At 42.5% G+C, this 19,545-nt stretch overlaps 1 long non-coding RNA gene across 2 annotated transcripts in view; it reads left to right on the top strand.

Annotated features, from left to right (window-relative positions):
* Nucleotides 1-1,189: 1,189 nt before the first annotated feature.
* Nucleotides 1,190-19,545, top strand: part of LOC112678476 (uncharacterized) — a 34,856-nt gene continuing 16,500 nt past the window's right edge. The window contains exons 1-3 of one of the 2 annotated variants that reach the window (XR_007407144.1): nt 1,190-1,453; nt 1,558-1,684; nt 2,985-3,080. This is a non-coding gene — a long non-coding RNA (uncharacterized LOC112678476). The remainder of the gene's footprint in view (nt 1,454-1,557; nt 1,685-2,984; nt 3,081-19,545) is intronic. The other variant, XR_003147602.3, reaches the window with a different exon arrangement.

The following is a 19,545-nucleotide window of genomic DNA, read 5'->3' as shown; positions in this document are numbered from 1 at the left end:
GCCCTGTCAATATGTCAGCAATGATCTGACCCAGAGGTGCTAATTCAAACTAATAAAGCTCACCAGAATGTAAGGCATTGATTTGCAATGAGAAATAGTGTTATCAAGGGAAATGGATGTTTGTTCTGATCTGACAAATATAGAAGGCAAACTGCAAGTCCTCTTCTTGGTGATTGCCTGGCTCCAAGGTGGAATGGCATCTGGTGCCACAGCCTAGTGCTCTCATGGAGATAATCGAGTTAGAAGGCTCTTGTTGACCTGAGAAAGCATCTTCTCCCCTTCGCCTGCTTGAATGGAATCTTTGGGGTAGTTTCTATCCAACTACTTCCCCTCCACCTGTATAATCTCTGCAGAAAGGGTGCAATATGATTCAGTTCATTTTTTAGTAATTACATCTCAGCCTGAACTTGTCAGATGTGCACTTACAAACACAGGTTCTTAGTGACATTTGTTTTATGTGAAAATTTACAGTTTAAAGGTCAAAGGCCAACCTAGTTCCCAAGTTCTTTGGACTTCTCAGGTGTACAGACACTGCGAGGAAAACTGAACAGGAGCCCTGTGTCCCTTTCTGTCTTTAACTTCTTGTTACCTTTCCATCAATGGTGTATTTACTTATATAAGTAAATCATTTGTGACCGGAGAGATGAGTGGACATGTAAGCTGGTCAAGGAGTAAATCGGGAGACTTCCCCGTAGGCATCCTCTGAGGCTGGCACCTGAACCCTTTCTGACTTGCCTTCCAATGTGGGATGTGACGTGCACAGTCGTTGGTTGTAGCAAAAAATGGCCCCACTGTATTTATAATTCTTTGTTCCATCGTCTGGAAATTGTACTCTGCTATACTTTCTCATCCTTGCAATTGTCTGTACATTTATCTCCTCTAATTATCTTTTCTATATACTGTTGTGATTGAAACCATGACTTTATTCCATTAAGTCACCAAAAATCAAATAGAAAAGTCTATCGAAGCATAGCTGTCAGCTAAAGTTTTATTCTGTGGAAGGATAAAAGCTATCCTATTTTAATAATTTTAATTTGTTTCTGCCACGAAGATTCATTTGTGATAGCTCCTTTTTAAATTTAAAAGATACTTTCAATGATGCCATTTAATATTTTTCTTCTGACTGATTCTGTTATCTGCTGACACGTAGATCCTGTAGCCTAGGAAACCTAAAGCTGTCCCTGACGATAGAGTCTCTGAGCTCTCATTATTCTGCCTCTGACTTATTTTATGAAAACTGGCAAGTCACTTACTCACTTTCTGCCTCCACATCCGAAAAATAAGTTGGATAACTATTGTCAACAAACATAGCATGCTCTTCGTCTGCTGTGCTTCAGAGTGCTCTTCGCCCCACGGGGGAGGCACAAAATCAAAAGACAGAGAATAACTCAGCAGTCAATAATATTCTTCATGTAAATACATCGTCTGTAGATCGTGTCTTCAGAACAATGATGTAAATACCAGAGGCTTTTCTAATACTGTGAAGATCAGGATCAACTTTATTCTTTACCTTATTGTTTTTCAAACAGGGGCTAACGAAGCTTCTTTCCTTCCCAGTTTTCTGCTGGTCCCTACAGCCAGACTTCCACTACACTGGTGTGGGATCCCAAGGCTGCCTGCCTTCCCTGAGCAATAAATGCTGCACTTGAGAGTGATCTCAGCGTGGGAACTGACAGAAACCAGGGTATGTTCCATGGTTAACCCAGGCTGACTTCGGTTTAGATATCAGCTCTGCTTGTTATTAACCGATCCTATGACCTTGAACAAGTTCAACAGTATTTCTGAGTCTCAGTTTCTTCATCTACAAAATGGAGGTCATTAACAGTATCAACCTCATGGAGTTGATGTTAATGAAACAGATGAGAATATGTAATGAAAAGCAGATAATACAGTGTTTAGTATAAAGTAGGCATTAAATAACTGGTAAGTATAAATGTAGAAAGATCAAAACCCTTTCCCATTTATTTCTACCACTGCCTTAAATGACAAACCCCTCCAGGGCTATTGCCCCCTCCCCCCCCAACTATGGATGGGCCATTACCATTGTGATGTATCTTGTAAACTTCCCCCAGTTGAGGGTGGTCAGTGAAAGAAAGCATCTTCATCCCACATTGTATAGTCTGGCATCCCTGGGGGGAAAAAAAAAAAAACCTCTTCTGTTCTTCTTCCCCACCATCACTCCCTTCTATTTCCCACAAACACAGCATCAAGGTTTTTGGTTTGAGAATGACTAAAAATTATTCTCTCTTCAAAGTCTTTGTTCCCTGCTTCACCTAGCCTGCCCTGTTTCTCTTGACCTGCTGGGAGTCTAGATCAATAGTCCAAAATTAAATTTCATTTGTAATGTTAAGTCATCATTTGTGATGATACATTTATGTAGAAAAAATAGGAGGAAGAGAAAGATCTTTTACTGACTTTCCAAAAGTTGAAGATCGGCTGATTAAACAGCTAGTTCACCATGTCCTTTCTCTTTTAACTGGAAATTAAACTGACGTAGATTTTTCTTGGCACGTAATAATAGTAATATTCTGGAATAAGACGGGGTGAGGGAATCATATTCAAAATGCATTTCTAAAATGGAGAAGAATGTCTTCCTATGTTTGAGTCTCTCTGTATGCCTCTTTATCATGGACTCAGTTCAGACCAGGACTCAGAGAGAATAGGAAAACTGGACACAAAGACCCTAAGAGGGATTTAGCATCACAGCAGCATGGTCCTCTCAACTTGGAGCTGGAGAGACAAGAGTCCTGTCCATATGAATCCTTATATGCTCCTCAGTTTTAATTGGAAAGAATTTCTGTCTCTGTCTGGTGCCCTTCCCCCATGTAAAAACTAGATCCTACCATGGGAAAATCACTACTTTATTCCACTAAGCTCCTACCTCTGGAAATAAGCAAAGACTAACCAATTGAAAAGCAAGCAAAGCCTATGTATTCAGAGCTTGCTATACCAAGGAAGTCAACCCCATCTTGTTTGTTTCACAGAAACTCAAAGACAGGTGGAGGAGGGAGAAAAGAAGGCTTCAATATGCCCTAACTGGAAGATGTTGGCCTGGGGACGCTGTAGACAGCCAAATAGAGGTGCGGTATCCTGTATGATTGGTTTATAGTACCTATTTTTATTTTTTTCTTATTTTTTAAATATATTTATTTATTTATTCATTCAGAGAGAGCGAAGAGAGAGGCAGAGACACAGGCAGAGGGAGAAGCAGGCTCCACGCAGGAAGCCCCATGCGGGACTGGATCCTGGGTCTGTCTCCAGGATCACACCCCGGGCTGCAGGCGGCGCTAAACCGCTGCGCCACGGGGGCTGCCCTATAGTACCTATTTTTAAATATGTACATACAGGCTTTTTCTGGTTGATCCTAAGTTAAGAGTGGCAATCAAAATTAAGGAAGCTATCAATTATTAATCAAGTCTTGGCCACTTGGAGTCAATTGTTATAGGGGCTATTGTTTGGTTCCCTGGGTTGTTACTAGAGAAGTGGTCAGACTTCCTACATGTCTGACTTGTGGCTAGCCAATTGGCTCCCTGGTCCTCAAGTATAGTTAATGGGTTGGCTTCTTGAACTTGTTGCTAAAGATTTTTGGTTACAGCCCTACTTTTATATATGGTCTGGCCACTGTCCATTTGTATATTCAGTCTCTCATGATTGCAGGTTGATGTTGCATCTTTGGGAGAACCAGCCAGAAAATAGTTATCTCTTGGGTTATCTGTGTTCTGAACCCATTTTGAGATACCCGGATGACAGATGCCCATTAAACATCCTTTCAGCGTATGATGTGGGGAGGCAGAGTGGGAAGCGAAGATCAAGATCCAGGGCTCAAGAATATCACATTTATTTATTTATTATTATTTTTTAAGATTTTATTTATTTATTTATTTATTTATTTATTTATTTATTTATTCATAAGAGACACAGAAAGAGAGTAGCAGAGACACAGGCAGAGAGAGAAGCAGGCTCCATGCAGGGAGCCCAATATGGGACTGGATCCTTATCCCAGGATCATGCCCTGAGCCAAAGGGAGATGTGCTGAATTGCTGAGACACCCAGGTATCCCAACATCAAATTTATACGTACAGGTTCTGATCACAGGCAAAATAATAAGCAAAAATTGAGAACGTTTGTTTGCAGTAGAAGAAGACACAGGTACAACTGGTATTTTCAAATATTAGAAGGCTCTGCGAAGAAGTCTCCAGTATATTTCCCTGAGATAAGTTAGCAGAAATAATGGGGAGGTAAATTGAGTGCAAATGGAAGGTATTTCCAAATGTCAGATCTTCTTGACAATGCCATGAAATACATTCCGAAGAAAGAGGATTCTCTCCATTGGTAGGCTCTGGAAGACATGGTCATCTACAAAGATTGCTGTGGAGGAGGTCATGCAGAGGACAAAGTGTCCCTGATCCTGGGATGATTGTATGGATCTAAAAGCTAAGGCAAGTCTTACCATTCTCAATAAGTAATGAATAGAATTGAGGGAAGAGTGGCAATTAGGTGGCAATGTGCAGTAAGTGACCAATAAATTACTGAATCATAAATGGCAAGAGAGAAAATTGGGGAAATATATCTAATAAGAAGCAAGGTAAAAAAGAGGAGGTAGCAAGTAGTGTCATAGAAAGACAAAGAGATGACAGGGAGAGAGGAAGAATAAATGAAGACGAATAAATTGTGTGAAAGAGAAAAAAGACACACCTGGAATTCAAGATAAGAAAAGTCAGTGGTTGCATGGAGCAAAACACCAGGTGCTTTTTCCTCTGAGTGCCAGGTGCTTGGTTACCTCTCACATATAAAGGACAGTGGAAATCTGAGTAGATGATTATGCATCCTTGATTCGTAAGCCTGGGTGTTCATGTTGCATTTATGTGGATTTCCAGGGGGATACAATTCAAGAACTCTAGAGACAATCATCGTGGGGAATTTATAAGCTACAGAATTAAGTTTTGCATTGAATTACTACCATTCTGCCAACCAACTGTCATCAAGAATTTTATTTATTCTGCCTTTACATTCCCTAATTACTCATTATTCTCCGTGATTAGTTGAAAGAATAAATGCACATCTTAGGCATCCGATTTCAGGATGCAACCTGAATAGGATAGCAGTCTTGTTTGAGCAAAATGGAAGGTAAGAGAAGTCCTAAGATTTACTGAGTGTTGGCCAGGCACTGTGCCAGACATTTTATAAACAAACATTGCTTCATTTAATCCTCTCAAAACCTCCTAGAAGAGTATTATCATCCCAGGTAAGTAAGGAAAATGAGTTTCAGTGTGACTTAGTAACTTACAGAGATAACTTAGCTAGTAATGGGCAGAGTCAAGATTTAAAGTCAGATTTATATGACTCTAAACCCATAAGCAACAAAACCACAAATAATACATATTTATACACACCTTAAATAATAATCAAGAAAAATTAAAGTATGATAAATTAATGAAGTCCAGTATATGAATTTCAGTTTTGTATTTCACTGATAAGGAGATGAGAACAATTATTATTATTATTATTTTTAAAATTTTATCTATTTATTCATTAGACAGAGACAGAGACACGAGCAGACTCCACACAGGGAGCCTGACATGGGACTCGATTCCAGGTCTCCAGGATCAGGCCTTGGGCTGAAGGCGGCGCTAAACCGCTAAGCCACCAGGGCTACCTGAGAACAATTATTTTTAATCAAAACTTGATCATTTATTCTAATACTGCTAACAACCGGCAAACCGTGATAAAGCATTTTACAGATTTTTTGTAGCAATGTGTAAGTTATTGAGAATCTCATATGGCATAATATTCCATTGAGACACTCTTTGTGTTTTCTAATTTACAGATTTCTAATTTACATCTCTTCCCATTGGAAGAGATGACCTGCTTATTGCTAAGGAGAGTTGACATCTTTTGGTATGTGTCAGGGTGAAAAAGACACACCTAGCCAGAGTTGACTCTCTGAATAAGTGATATAATAACAACAGCCTTTGTTGTAGAAAACATAGGTCCAGCAGGAAAATAAACTAGACTGCCCCAGAACGTTCTCCAACACTTTGGTGAGGGAAATGGCCCTACTGCTGTGTGGTGGTGATTAAAGCTATTCACCGAACATACTTGATTCCCCATCTAGTCATAGAGTAGGGCAGCCAGGCCCTGTGGAGTCATGTGTGGTCATATGACTTGTCTGACCAAGGAAATATGAATGGAAGAACATGCTTTAAGTGCCAGGGTGGGATCTGCATTACTCTCTTCCTTCTTTGATTCTGAACAATACATTTCAAGACAGTGGCTTCTGAAGCAACTTACATCCTAAAGAAGACTGTGCATAGCAGAGCCCTCAGCTGGCCTGCAGTGGACATAAGAGATGGGTGAGAGATAAATATGTTGAAATAAGCTAAAAATCAGTAACAGAATACTTCCATTTGTTTGCCAAGGGAAGTTGTGAAGTTCATAAGCAATCATGGCATTTTACAGATGCAAGAACCAGTCAGGTTCCGTTACAAAAAGAAACTGCCCAAAGACACACAGTCAACATCCCGATTCCTAACCTGTTCTTTCCCTTTCTCCCTCCTCCTCCTCCTCCTCCTCCTCCTCCTTCTTTTTTGGAGAGGCAGAGAGAGATCGAGGGAGAGGCAGAGGGAGAGAAAAAAATCTTATGCAGGCTCCATGCTCAGGGCTGAGCCTGACATGGGCCTTGATCTCATTATGATCATGATCATGACCTGAGCCACAATCGAGTCAGATGCTCAATAGACTCAAACACACAAGTGTCTCATCTCTTCTTCTATATATATATATATATGATTCTTCTTTTGTCCCACATTGTCCTTCTACCAGAAGGTTTATTTTTTATTCTTACAGAGGTACAGAATTAGTTTTTTTTTTTCAAAAAATATCTATGGGCAATAAACTTTTAAAGCCTTCTCTGTATTTTTTAAATTGTCTTTATTTTGCCTTCACAAGTTAAGAAAAAGTTTATCTGAACAAGGGGTAGTGGAAAGGGAGGTGGGTGGGGGGTTGGAGTGACTGGGTGATGGGCACTGAAGGGGGCACTTGACGGGATGAGCACTGGGTGATATGCTATATGTTGGCAAATTGAACTCCAATTAAAAAAAAAGAAAAAAGAAAAAGTTTATCTGGGTTTACAATCATTTTCCTTTAGCACTTTGAAGATAATATACTTGATTGCCTTCTGGAAGTTATCCCTGCAGATGAGAATTATGCTATTAATTTGAATTATTCAATAATTTTGAATTAATCAATTATTCCTGACCTGATTTTTCTCTGTGGAGAATTTCCATATTTTCTCTTTGACCTTGATAATCTGAAATTTCAATTATGCTAAGTGTAGAATGTTAAAAGATACTTAACAGGTCTTTTCCATTTGAAATCCATGTCTTTCCTAATTTCTGGGAAATTAACATTAATGGATTAATGAAAGGATTAAACTCTTCTTATTTCTTGGGAAATAAGACCTTTTCACTTATTGTCTCTCTTGGACACTGCCATCTGATGTAAGTTTAAATGTCTCATTCTGCTCTCCCTCCAAAATTCTTTTTAAATTTCCATTCATTTTACTTCCATTTTGGGTTATGGCCCGAGAGATTCCTTTAGTCTATATTCCACTTAGCCAAGTCCCTTTCCACTTTGTCACCTTTATTGATTAGCACATCTATTTTTATTAACTTTCTATTTCAGTTACCATACATTTTTCCTTGGTTCCTTCCTTGGTCCATTGTTATTTTATAACCTCCTGTTTGTATTCTATATAAATTGTGTTTTCTCTTTAAATATTTTGTTCATACTTTAAGTCTTTTTATGTTTCCCTAATTATTTCTATTTCTACGAATGCCAAATATCCCAGTTATGTCTCTGAATTTTCCTTCCATATATGTTTTAGTTTGGAGTTGTGACTTTATCTTAAGCATGGCAGTCTTTCAAGGGCCCTGTACTCTGGAGGTTGCCCTATAATTTTGCCCAACAATGGGCTTACAATTGTGATTTCATGATTATCTTTACCAAGATCCTATAGGGCTCTGGAGTTCAAATCAGTTTTTCCACTGGGTTTTCTCAAGAGTATTTTACTCATAGTCTAGGGCCAGAATCTGCTCATCTGGGTGAATTTTCAAGGTGCTCAGATCTCCATAGCTTGTTCACTCCTACAACTTGCTAGTTTGGACACTCCAACTGGTAATGCTTCTATTTCTTTCTGATTGCTCTGGGGACTTCTCAGATCCTATTGCAATAGACCTTAAGTTGCAGACAGGAATCCCAGTGAACAGGTTTGGTAGGCAGTAGAAACTGAAAAAAGAAGTCATGTTCTACAACAAAGAGCTAACATCATGGGGCAGGACTTCAGGGAAATACAGTACTTAGAGCTAATTTTTCAGGCAACAGCATTGGTGTTTTTAAGTTGAATAACACCCAAAGTGGTGAAAATTGGATATGTCAATCAGTGTAGCAATGTGACTATAGTCATTACACAATATTCTGACACTAGAGTAAGGAAGAGAAAAAAAGATAGTGGTAGACACTTGTTCAGATCATCAACTTTGACATAGCCTGGGTATATCCCACATCTACTTCATTCCAGGTATACTCAGCCTTAGAGGGCTATTACAACAACTAGATGTAATTAAATAAACTAATGCACGTACACTGTTAGAATGGAGTATTATGGGAAACTTTCAGTGGCAAAGGTCACAAACCCAATCTGATCTGGGTTCATTTAACTGAAAAATCTAGGGCAATGATAGCATCAGGTGTGACCTGGATATTGTCAAGAATTTGTCTGTCTATTCCTGAGTTCCATTTAGTTCTGTGTGTCTTTCTCAAGGAGACTGTTTGCAAAGATGATGAAAGACAATTCCATGGTGGATAGTTTATCCAGCCAGCACAGGTGTTTTGTAGATAACACCCAAAAAAGCACTGAGGATGACTCCCAGTTAGCCCAAACTAGAGCATGTGGCAACCCTGAAAACATGAATGATGTTATGTGGTTAGGCCTGGCTCATGAGCTCATGTCCAAGAGTTTCAGATAGGACCTCAGGTGAGTGAGTAGATCCCACCTGAAGTAAATAGAATTAGGACAAGGGAGGGGTTCTGAGGTTCTGTTATCAGAGAGAAAGGAGAATAGATGCCAGGCAGGTGAAAAAACTAAATGTTCGCTATCACCTATGACTGGTACATAATACATGTCCATAAAATTTGAATTATTACTATTATTCTGTCATTAACATTACTATTAATTGAATCAAACATGCTTGACATAATATGTTTCTGCTTTTATCTCATTTCTCCTGAATTCTCCAGCATTTGTCTGCAGCTGACTTTATAACAAGTTCTGACCCATTTATGCTTGAGACACAAGTTTTTGAAGCATGATATAGTCTAATGAGGAGATTTGGCACTAATTTAGGATTTATAGGCCAAAGGGTAATCCTGGATCTCTCATGTACAAGCTGGAGCAAGTCATAAACCACATTTATCCTTTGCTTTCCCATTTGGAAAATCAGGCCAGTGGTAACTATCTTACAGAGTTGTTCAAAGTTTTAGAAATAGTACATGATAAATTCCTAGCACTGTGTTTGGTCATATAACACTGTAAAATAATAATGCTTTTAGACCATTTAGCCTAATTCCTGATACAAAACTGGTGCTTAATAAATAGCAATTATTGTGGTTGGCATTCCATAATTAGAGGTTATCACTATTCTTTTTTGGGGGGAGGGGGACTGACAGTGGCTTTATTTGGGAAAAGACACTTGAATTGGCTTTCGGTTGGGGGCATGGACAAGAAGGGGTACCCAGGGCAGTAGACTCCCCCTAAGGGTAGGCTGGGGACCGGGGCTGAGCCTTAGGTGGGTTATTTATTTATTTATTTATTTATGATAGTCACAGAGAGAGAGAGAGAGAGGGGCAGAGACACAGGCAGAGGGAGAAGCAGGCTCCATGCACCGGGAGCCCGACGTGGGATTCGATCCCGGGTCTCCAGGATCGCGCCCTGGGCCAAAGGCAGGCGCCAAACCGCTGCGCCACCCAGGGATCCCTATACCCAGTTTTTGATCAAGACTTTTTTTTTTTTAAATTTTTATTTATTTATGATAGTCACAGAGAGAGAGAGAGAGGCAGAGACACAGGCAGAGGGAGAAGCAGGCTCCATGCACCGGGAGCCCGACGTGGGATTCGATCCCGGGTCTCCAGGATCGCGCCCTGGGCCAAAGGCAGGCGCCAAACCGCTGCGCCACGCAGGGGTCCCCGTAGGTGGGTCTCTCGCACGCGAGGCCCCCTGCACAGCTCCTTCCCGCAAAGGCTTCATGGGGCCCCAAGAGCAAGGAGGCTGGGAGGGCCGCGGTGGCGGTTCACCCGGGCAGGACGTCGGGCGACTCAGACGCCAGCTTCCCGGGGCGAGTCGCGATCTCCTCCACACCGCGGCCTTGGGGGAGCTGCTGCGGCTGAGGAACCGCCGGGCCCAAGCTGGACTGGAAGGGGCTCTGGCCGTAGCTGGGGCGGGGCTTGTGAGGCCCCGTAGGCCAAGCTCAGGCCCGGGGTAGCCGCCGCTGGTCTTCGGAGGGATGCTCGGGTTCGGCATCGCAGGCTCCAGCCGGCTCCGCTCGCCCCCGCAGCGTGGGTCCGCGGCCGTCTCCCGCCTCGGTGTCCGGGGCCAGCCTGACGTTCGGGAGCTCCCGGTGCTCGCGCTGCTGCCGGGCCATGACCTGCCCGTCCCGCTGCAGGGCGGCCTCCGGCTCGGGCTCGGCCACCTGGGCATTGGCGTCCTTGACGGCAGCTCCCCGCGCGGCTCGGCGTCGGCCACGGCGGCCCCCGGGGCAGCCCTCGGGTTTCCGAGGGCTCGATCCCAGCCCGGAGGCGGCGGATGCTCCGGTTCGTCTCGTGCGGCGGGCGGCGGTCACCCCGAGCTTCCCGGCCGAGGTCTGCAGCTCCTCGCGCTTGATCTGGTGCATGGCCTGGGCCTCGGCCTCCGCCCGGCCGCGGTGCGCGATGTGCTCGTTCTGGGCCTGACCTCGGCGGTGACGCCGTCCAGGGCCGGGAGCGGCTGTTGCCCGAGATCTGGGGCTGCAGCTCACGGGTCTCCTCTTCATACCGCTGCCCGAGGACTTGATCTCGTCGGTCAGCCCTTCCCGGCGGGGCTCCAGTTCTGTCTTGTGCATGTAAGCTTCCTCCACATCCTTCTTGATGAGGACAAATCGATGTCCACGTCTCCACGCAATTTGATCTCATCTCTATTTATTCTTGAAGCCCTGCACGAGCCCCTGCAGGTTGCCAAGCTCCGCTTCCAGCGTCAGCTTCTCCTGCCCCGGGGTGTCCAGCTGCCTCCCGAGGTTGTTGATGCAGCTCCCAAACTTGTCGTCTAATGTTGCTCCGAGCCAGCGGTTTTCTGCTGCTGCAGGAGGCCCCCCTTGGCCTCCAGGATTTTGTTCTGCTGCTCCAGGTGTCTGACCTTGTCGATGAAGGAGGCAAACTTGTTGTTGAGGCTCTTGATCTGCTCCTTCTCCCGGGTGCCTACCGCCTGGATGTTGGGGTCCACCTCCAGCTTCAGGGGGCTCAGCAGGCTCTGGTTCGCTGAGAGGGCCAGTGATGCCCCCCACGGCCCCGGGCCCGCCGTAGCCCCCGACCACACTCATGCTGCTGTTCAGGCCACCCCAGAAGCTGCCGCTGCTGCCCACTCGGGAGAAGGCGGAGGAGCTGATGCTGAAGGCCGGGGGGCTGGAGGTGGACACCTTGTAGGACTTCTGGGTCACCCTGATGGACATGGTGGAGGCTGGAGTGGAGGCGAGGAGGCCGAACCTGACAGAGGTTCCAGAAGGAGCTCGAGGAGCCACTTCTAGGTGCAGGTTATCACTATTCTTATTTAACCTTAGACCATGACCTTGTAGGCCCAGAATTAAGAGTTAAATCACAAGGCTACTATATGGCTCACAGTAGTCTGGTTAGTAATGGTCTGGCTGCCAATCAGACAGGAGTACTACTAGGCAAGACATGGTCACTTTTCATGGCCACTCGCCTCGCCTAGTCTGTGCTCTCCTGGGCCTATGAGAAGACTTCTGTCTTGGAGTCCGTCCCAAAATTTGAGCCAATTTCCTAGTCAAAGTATTTATTACCCAATATTGTAATGGCTTGTTTTCTCTCCCACTGGCCTGAAATCTTCATAAGGCAGGGTGATTTTCCCAGCACTTAGCGTGATGTCTGGCAAACAACAAATGACATTTGCTGAATGATTGAATGACTCAATCAATGAATTAATAAGTGATTCTTGAGTGTGACCAGGAGCAAGACTTTCCACCACTGGTGCCATTTTTGATCCCCAACAGTTGGATCTGCCAACAGTTATCCAAATCCTACCTGATTTCACAGCAGCCTTTGGATACCGGGTATCCTGTGGTTGTATCCCTTGGCTCTTATCTGATCTGTGTGGGGAGGTGAGTTTGGGCAGGGTTCATTGTCTTCCTCCCTGGACTGAGGGATGTGTTCTACATCAAATTAACAGCAGTACGTGCGTGTCTGTTGTGTATAGGCTTTATTTGTTTTAGAAACGACTTTGGAAAAAAACCTTTCCACTGTAATTTTCAATACCACAGGAATTTGACACTGTGCCAAAAATATTAAACATAATTAGAGTAGCTCTTACGTGTTTAGTATTGTGCCAAGAACATTTTTTTTCTCAAAGGTATTTTGACTAGAATACCCTTCTGCATAAAACTAATTGACATAAAAATTATGTCTGATGTACATAAAACCATTTACATTATTAATTCCTCATTAAGACCTTCTTGTAGAGTGGGCTTAGGATCAAGTTCTGAATGTAACTTATGAATAATTCATATATGAATTAAGGAAGTTTTCAGCATTAAGGAAGTTTTCAGCAAGTTAAAAGATAAGATTAAATGATGTTTTAGAAAGGATAGTTACTCCAGTGGAGTCTAGAAATTTGAAGTATTTTCTTTTAAATGTCATTAATTATATCTATATATGCTATTTGCAGCTGGTTTCAACCATGATTATCCCAAATCATTAAGTATAGTTTTGGAAATTTTATAAATTCACAACAAATTTGTTCTATATTTTCATGTACTTATGTGACCTGGATTTAAATGTCTTATTTATGTGTTAACTTTACTATTATTCCATTTTATATCTATGGACTTAGTTTTGCCTCAACTCTTTGTAGAAAATGCTCATTCCCAAACATGCAACTAAGATTAGGAATTGTAGACTGAGAAATATGGTCAAGGGCCAGTGAAATATTATTGTGCCATATCAGTAATATCTGTACCCTGTCAAGGAGTTTTACTGCTGCACACATTCTGGAGGTGGTATAAGAATGCTTGCTATCTACCCTACAAAGAACTTACTTGGTCAAGATACCAGGCACAGGTCTGATTTGGTTCACGTGGATTTGTTGAAAGAGAGGCAGCGCCTTTAAACAGGGCAAGCAAAGCTGTAACATTTGCAGATGGCCAGAGAAGAAAGCCGGGCTGCACTTCCTGAGCAAACCCACCCCTCTGCTTCAGTAACTGTGGACATCCTCCACTCTGTTCTTTCCCCAGATGAGATGCTGACTATGTCTCAGCCTGGCATGGGGTATCCATCTGCTGATCTCCATACCTCCCTAATGCAGGTCCTGTGCCTGGTACTTCACAGTGAACTAGGTGATTGCAAACACCTGCAGTGCTTTTCATCTGCTTTCATCTTCACTGACTCCTGAAGGGATGGGTATAGATACTGTTCCCAAAACATACCTGAAATTGGTCTTTGAATCTAAAATTTCAGAAAGAAAAAATTCTGAGATCCAGTATTAGAGAGTTGAACCCATATGGTTTTCCTTAACAATTACATTGAAGCATTTATGTGCTAATGAGTTATGCACAGCTATGCAGACATGTGTGCGTGTGTGTCACGAACATTACATAGGCATAAACACATTACTATTATAGATGTGCTTTGTAATAGTGTTCCTTGGACTTTGGTGAAACGACCCTTTTAAAAATTTAATGAACTGGACTCTCTGGGCAGAAAATATTTTATTTACAGAAAAATTGGCCTTTGGGAATTCATAGAATCCTTGACACTGAGAAATGAAATAATCATTATATGAATGTATATACTATTATATATTCAGTGTCCCCAGAGGAAAATATACTCATCAGATTAAACACCAAGGTATATGCCCAAAATGTCCTCTCCTACTGCTTTCCAATTAATAGTCTCTGTTGTGATTGTATGAAGTGGATTGTTAGTGGTGAGGTGCAAAACAGGAGAGGTAATTTAAATTTGTTGCACCGTGGAGACATTTGGATTATACAGAATTTTGAAAAAGCTCACTTGTGAGCTGAATTTGAAGCCTTTCATTCCCCAAATGCATGTTGGCAGGCATCACGATGTCAAAAATTCCACGATTCAAAAAAAAATTCTGATTAGACTCTTCTATTCAAACAGGCCTCTCACTTTACTCCTTTAGCCTAGACCCAGAGAGACCACAGTCCCTGAGGGGACTCCTGTAGAAAGAGCACCCTAGGGCCAACAGCTTGGCTGGTGGGTAGAAAGACCAGGGAGTTGTAAAAGGGACCTTTCTACCTGATTTCCTAATCCTTCTATTGGAGATAATGCTTCAAGAAACTCACATTCAAGTGTGCATCTGAGATTTACATAAGATTTTTGAGAATTTGGTTTCTTCACCTATCTGGGTGGAAGATACAAGGTTTTCTGTTATGCATATGGGTCCAGCCCCTGACTCATTAATGGCATTGCGTACCCTCCAATAGCAAGTGGGCAGCAAAGCAAACCTGTTGACTTTCCAACACAGAAGACAGTACTAATGCCTTAGTGGAAACAGCAGATCAGAAGATCAGCTTTTTTTTTTAATTTTATTTTTTAATTTTAGATTTTACTTATTTATTCATGAGAGACACAGAGAGAGAGGCAGAGACAGGCAGAGGGAGAAGCAGGCTCTGCGTGGGGAGCCTGATGCGGGACTATATCCCAGGGCCCTGGGATCACAGCCTGAGCTAGGAGCATACATTCAACCATTGAGCCACCCAGGTGCCCCAGAAGATCAGCTCTTAAACTGATTTCCTGGTTACCTCTCGACTCTGAAGCAGCTCTGACACAAAAATGGCTAGAATGGAAGCTTTCTGACATACAGCTAACTCCATGTCTAAAGCTGTTACCTCTTTTCTTTTCTTTTTTTTTTTTTTAAGATTTTATTTATTTATTGATGAGAGACACACAGAGAGAGAAGAAGAGACACAGGCAGAGGGAGAAGTAGGCTTCATGCAGGGAGCCCGATGTGGGACTTGACCCTAGGTCTCCAGGATCAGGCCCTGTGCTAAAGGTGGCACTAAACTGCTGAGCCACCGGGGCTGCCCTGTCACCTCTTTTCTTCACCAAAAATTAGGTGCATTTTAATTTTCCATCAGATACACTAATATGTTTTTGTCCTACAGCTTGTGAGAGGATACTAATCAGTTGATGGGAAAAAAAAAGAGTAGCTTGGAAGCCTAAAACCTAACATGCGTTTAAAAGGAGGTATCTGGTAAATGAAGAAAATTTCCTAAGCTGTGAGTTCCTTTTCATGGCAAAGTGAAATAAAGGATGTTCCCATTCCTAAATATATATGGATGCCATCGGACTATGAATGTGACTCTGTTTTACAGTAGTTTCTTCTAGAGAAAACTCATAATGGAATTCAAATTCCACTCTTCCACTTGCCCCTAGGAGGATATTTGTCTACATACCTGTTCAATTCTCATGGAAAATGTGTGACTCACTGTTGCAGTGCATGATGGAAAATGAAGACAGGCATTTCCCTTTTAAAAGAGGGCACCATGATAGTCAAGTGCCGAATTATTTTATGTCTTGTTTTCCAATCTCTGCAATAAGTATGCAAGATACACGCTCTACCTAATGATGTCCTTGCCTTGGAATGTCACATAACTTAACCATGGCCTGGGAGTTTCTGCAGCATTTAATAGGGAATAGCTAATTTCACATGGCTTGCCCTATTTTGCTTCCATTTGGTTTTCTCTTTTCATCTTCAATTCCATGTGAAATTGAGTTGATTTTTAATTTTTCCTACCAAGGTTTACATCTCCCACCTTCAGACATTGAGGTTGATAATTTCATTTGATCAAGCAGTTCCCAACTTCTAAATGTTCCAAATCATCCAAATCATAAACTGGTGTTTTGGAATTTAAAATGCATTTCCACGGAGAAATAGGGCAATCAAATGGTGCTTGTTTTCTTAAACCTACACAGATTAACCTGTTAATGTACGAGAAAGCATAGTGCTATATTAAGGTGCCAAAGAAGCTAAGTTTTGAATTGTTTCTGGAGAAAAATTTTTTCTAATTCTAGCTGTAGAATCACACTCTGTCCCCTCAGCTCTTGTGGCATTAGGAGTTGGGACCCCTGGCTCCCACCACCTCTATGACACTGGTGGCAGTTGTCAAGGGAGGAAGCTGGGCAGGTCTGTACAGTGGACATAGATCTCCAGGGAATTCGGTCAGGGTATTGGTGACAGTCAAGCTGGGAGGCTATATTAGGACAGGAGTGGGCTATGGTAGGAGCACATGGGTTTGCCACTCCTTTCTCCTTCTTGCCACTGCAGCCCATTTTTGTCCCATGAGGAGGGTCTCTGGGAAGGCAGGGAGAGTCCCAAGTCCAGAACAGGTTAGCATTTTCCTACCATCCTCTGCCCTGGCCTTCCCGACAACTAACTTTTGTCAGCAGTGTTGCTGTCCTAGGCGGAGAGCTATTTAGAGCTAGAATACATTAAAACGCTTTAAAATCAAAAGTTCTATCAACTCTTTAGGCTTGGCCTTCAGTCTCAGGCTGTGCATACCTTAGCTGCTGGAAGATTATCAACAGCTGCTTGCTTGAACAAGCATTTTGATTTCAAAAGGCATATAGAGAATGAAATCCCTGGATACAAAAAGTCGTATTGCAAAAATAAGTCAAATGTGGGGATGGGGAATCAAATTGTGAATTAGATTATAGAATATCCCAAGGAGTTTACATCCCTAGTAACCTACTCCTTTCCTAGGGAGCAAACTTTTTTTTTTTTTTTAAGTTTTTATTTTGGAATAATTTTGATTTGCAGAAAGGTTGCAAAAATAGCACAGAGCTGGGGCACCTGGGTGGCTCAGTGGTTGAGCATCTGCCTTTGGCTCAGGTCATGATCCCAGGGCCCCAGGATCGAGTTCGGCATCGGGCTCCCTGCATGGAGCCTGCTTCTCCCTCTGCCTATGTCTCTGCCTCTCTCTGTGTCTCTTGTGAATAAATAAATAAAATCTTTAAAAAATAAATAACACAGAGCTTCAGAATACCCCTCACCTGGGTCCCCCATTGTCAATACCTAACATCTTCATGACGTATTTGTCAAAGCTAAGCATGTGACATCAATATGCTTCTATCAGGAAAACTTTCAGGTTTTTCATGATCTGCTTCAGGGTACAGCATTGCATTTAGTCCTCACATCTGCTGAGCTTCCTTGGGTGTGTGACAGGGTCTCAGGCTTTTCCTTGTCTTTTGGGACCTTCACAGTCTTAAGGAGAGCTGGTCAGGGATCCAGACAATCTGGTCTGTCCTGAGGTCTTCCTCATGATGAGACTGATACTCTGGGTTTCAGATGAGTACCACAAAGCTGAAGTCCCATTCTTGTCACTTTTATCAGGGAGTCCATGACATTCATGTGACATCCCTGGCGATGGGAACCTACACTTGGCTAAGCAAGTATTCCCAGGTCTGTCTCCTGTAAAGTTACCCTTTTCCCCTTCCCTACTCTATTATTTGGAAACAAGTCACTATGTCCAACCTATCCAGGAGGATGGATATGGGGGAATTAAGCTCCATTGTCTGGAATGGGGGGTCGTATTTGGAATTCTTCTATAAGGAAAAGATATCTCTTCTCTCCATTCTTTGTATATTCAGTCATTTATTTATATCAGTATAGATTCATGTTTATTTCACACTTGGGGTTATAAGGGAGTGTAATTTAAGGGTTTTCCGACATAACTCCCATCCTCTGAACTGATGCCTTGAAGTCTGAGTGGGAATCTCAGCATGCCTGCGGAAGGTTCCACAGTGAGGCACTGATGAAACAGTGATTAGTGGAGACTTAGTCACAGCCTTCCCTTCAGACACCTTTACCTCCAGCCCACACAGCCATTGCTTTTATTACTTGGTGCTGTGTTGGCTGCTGGCCACCGCCTCAGTCAGCTAATGAACAGAGTTCTATTACTCACCAAGACATGCTCTGCTCTTATCTCTGTTTTCTAAGGGAGCCTGGGTGCATGCCTAATAAAAAAAAAAAATCAAGCTCCTTGCTTTCGTTCTTATTGAGAGATGAAGCACAGTACCCTTAGCTTGTATTCTGTGGATAGCAGGGAATTTGACAAATGTTCTGTCCTCAAGTCCAGAAATACGTGTTATCCAAAAAACACTGTTGAATGATGACCAAAGTGTTCTACTGAGCATTAGAAAATTTTTAAATGAATTTCTTTAAAATAAAATTAAAAGGACATAGATTTGTTTGTATTTAAATCATCTTTGTCTTTTTTTTTTTTCAATTTAAAAGGTTTTCATTTTATAACTTGAACTTTAGAACAACTTTAGAATGTTGGCACATACTAAAAAATTGTATTTAGTGCTGGCAATAAGAGGCATTTATTAAGCATTAAGCTCTCAGAGCCTGCCCTGTTAGTGTCTATTGTGTCAGCCAGAGCATACTGCTTTATAGGCAGAACCTAAGATGGGGCAGGGAGTGGTTGTGCTTATGTGATAGAATTCAGCTGAACAAAAAGCTTTTCTGTTTTCCTATGGAAATTTATCCAGAGTCTCTAAGGACTTTCTCTATGTTCAAGCACCTTGCATGAGTAAATGGAGGAGAGGACAGGCTTCAAGTGCCTCCCCTCTGCAGATGGGGAGAGAACAACCAGGACAGCCTCCCGTTGCCCTACCCTCTTCCTTCCTCCACTGTCCCGGCTCCAGGTCCACAGCCCCTTACAGGTTCCAGGCAAAAGCTGAGGCTGCCCTGCGACCTGGAGTGAGATGGATCTGGTCTGAATCCTGCCCACCTCTTATGATAGTAGAGTTTGGGCAAGCTACTTGAGCCTTTAGAAGCGTTAGCTGCTCTATCTATATCATAGGGATAATAGTACCCTTCTAATGGGAGCTTTTGTGATGATTAAATGACATGATATTCAGTGCTTTGCTGAGGGCTTGGGACATAGTAAGTGCTAAATAAATGGCAGCTCGGATTAGTTTGGAAGAAACCCCAGGCTTCAGGCAGTCCCTAGGTATTGGTAAATAATGTTCTTGGGTGTCTGTAGCTTGTAAAGGAGGGGTAAAATGGAGAGCTGGTAAGCCTACAGATTTGGGGAAAGAGAAAGAGAGCACAACACAAGGAAGAAAGAGAATGCTTAGGGCTGGCCTTAGTTTCAAGGACTCCCGGGAGGCTGTCAGTTTAATTTCTGTTAAAATAAGACGAAAAAAATGAATATTAATGAATATATAATAATCAACTCAAACTGATCATGTTAACCT

This window comes from Canis lupus, chromosome 29 (genome assembly GCF_003254725.2).
Source record: "Canis lupus dingo isolate Sandy chromosome 29, ASM325472v2, whole genome shotgun sequence".
NCBI classification, from domain to species: Eukaryota; Metazoa; Chordata; class Mammalia; order Carnivora; family Canidae; genus Canis; species Canis lupus.
The sequence above is the reverse complement of the archived record's forward strand: the minus strand, read 5'-3'. Positions and strand labels throughout refer to the sequence as shown.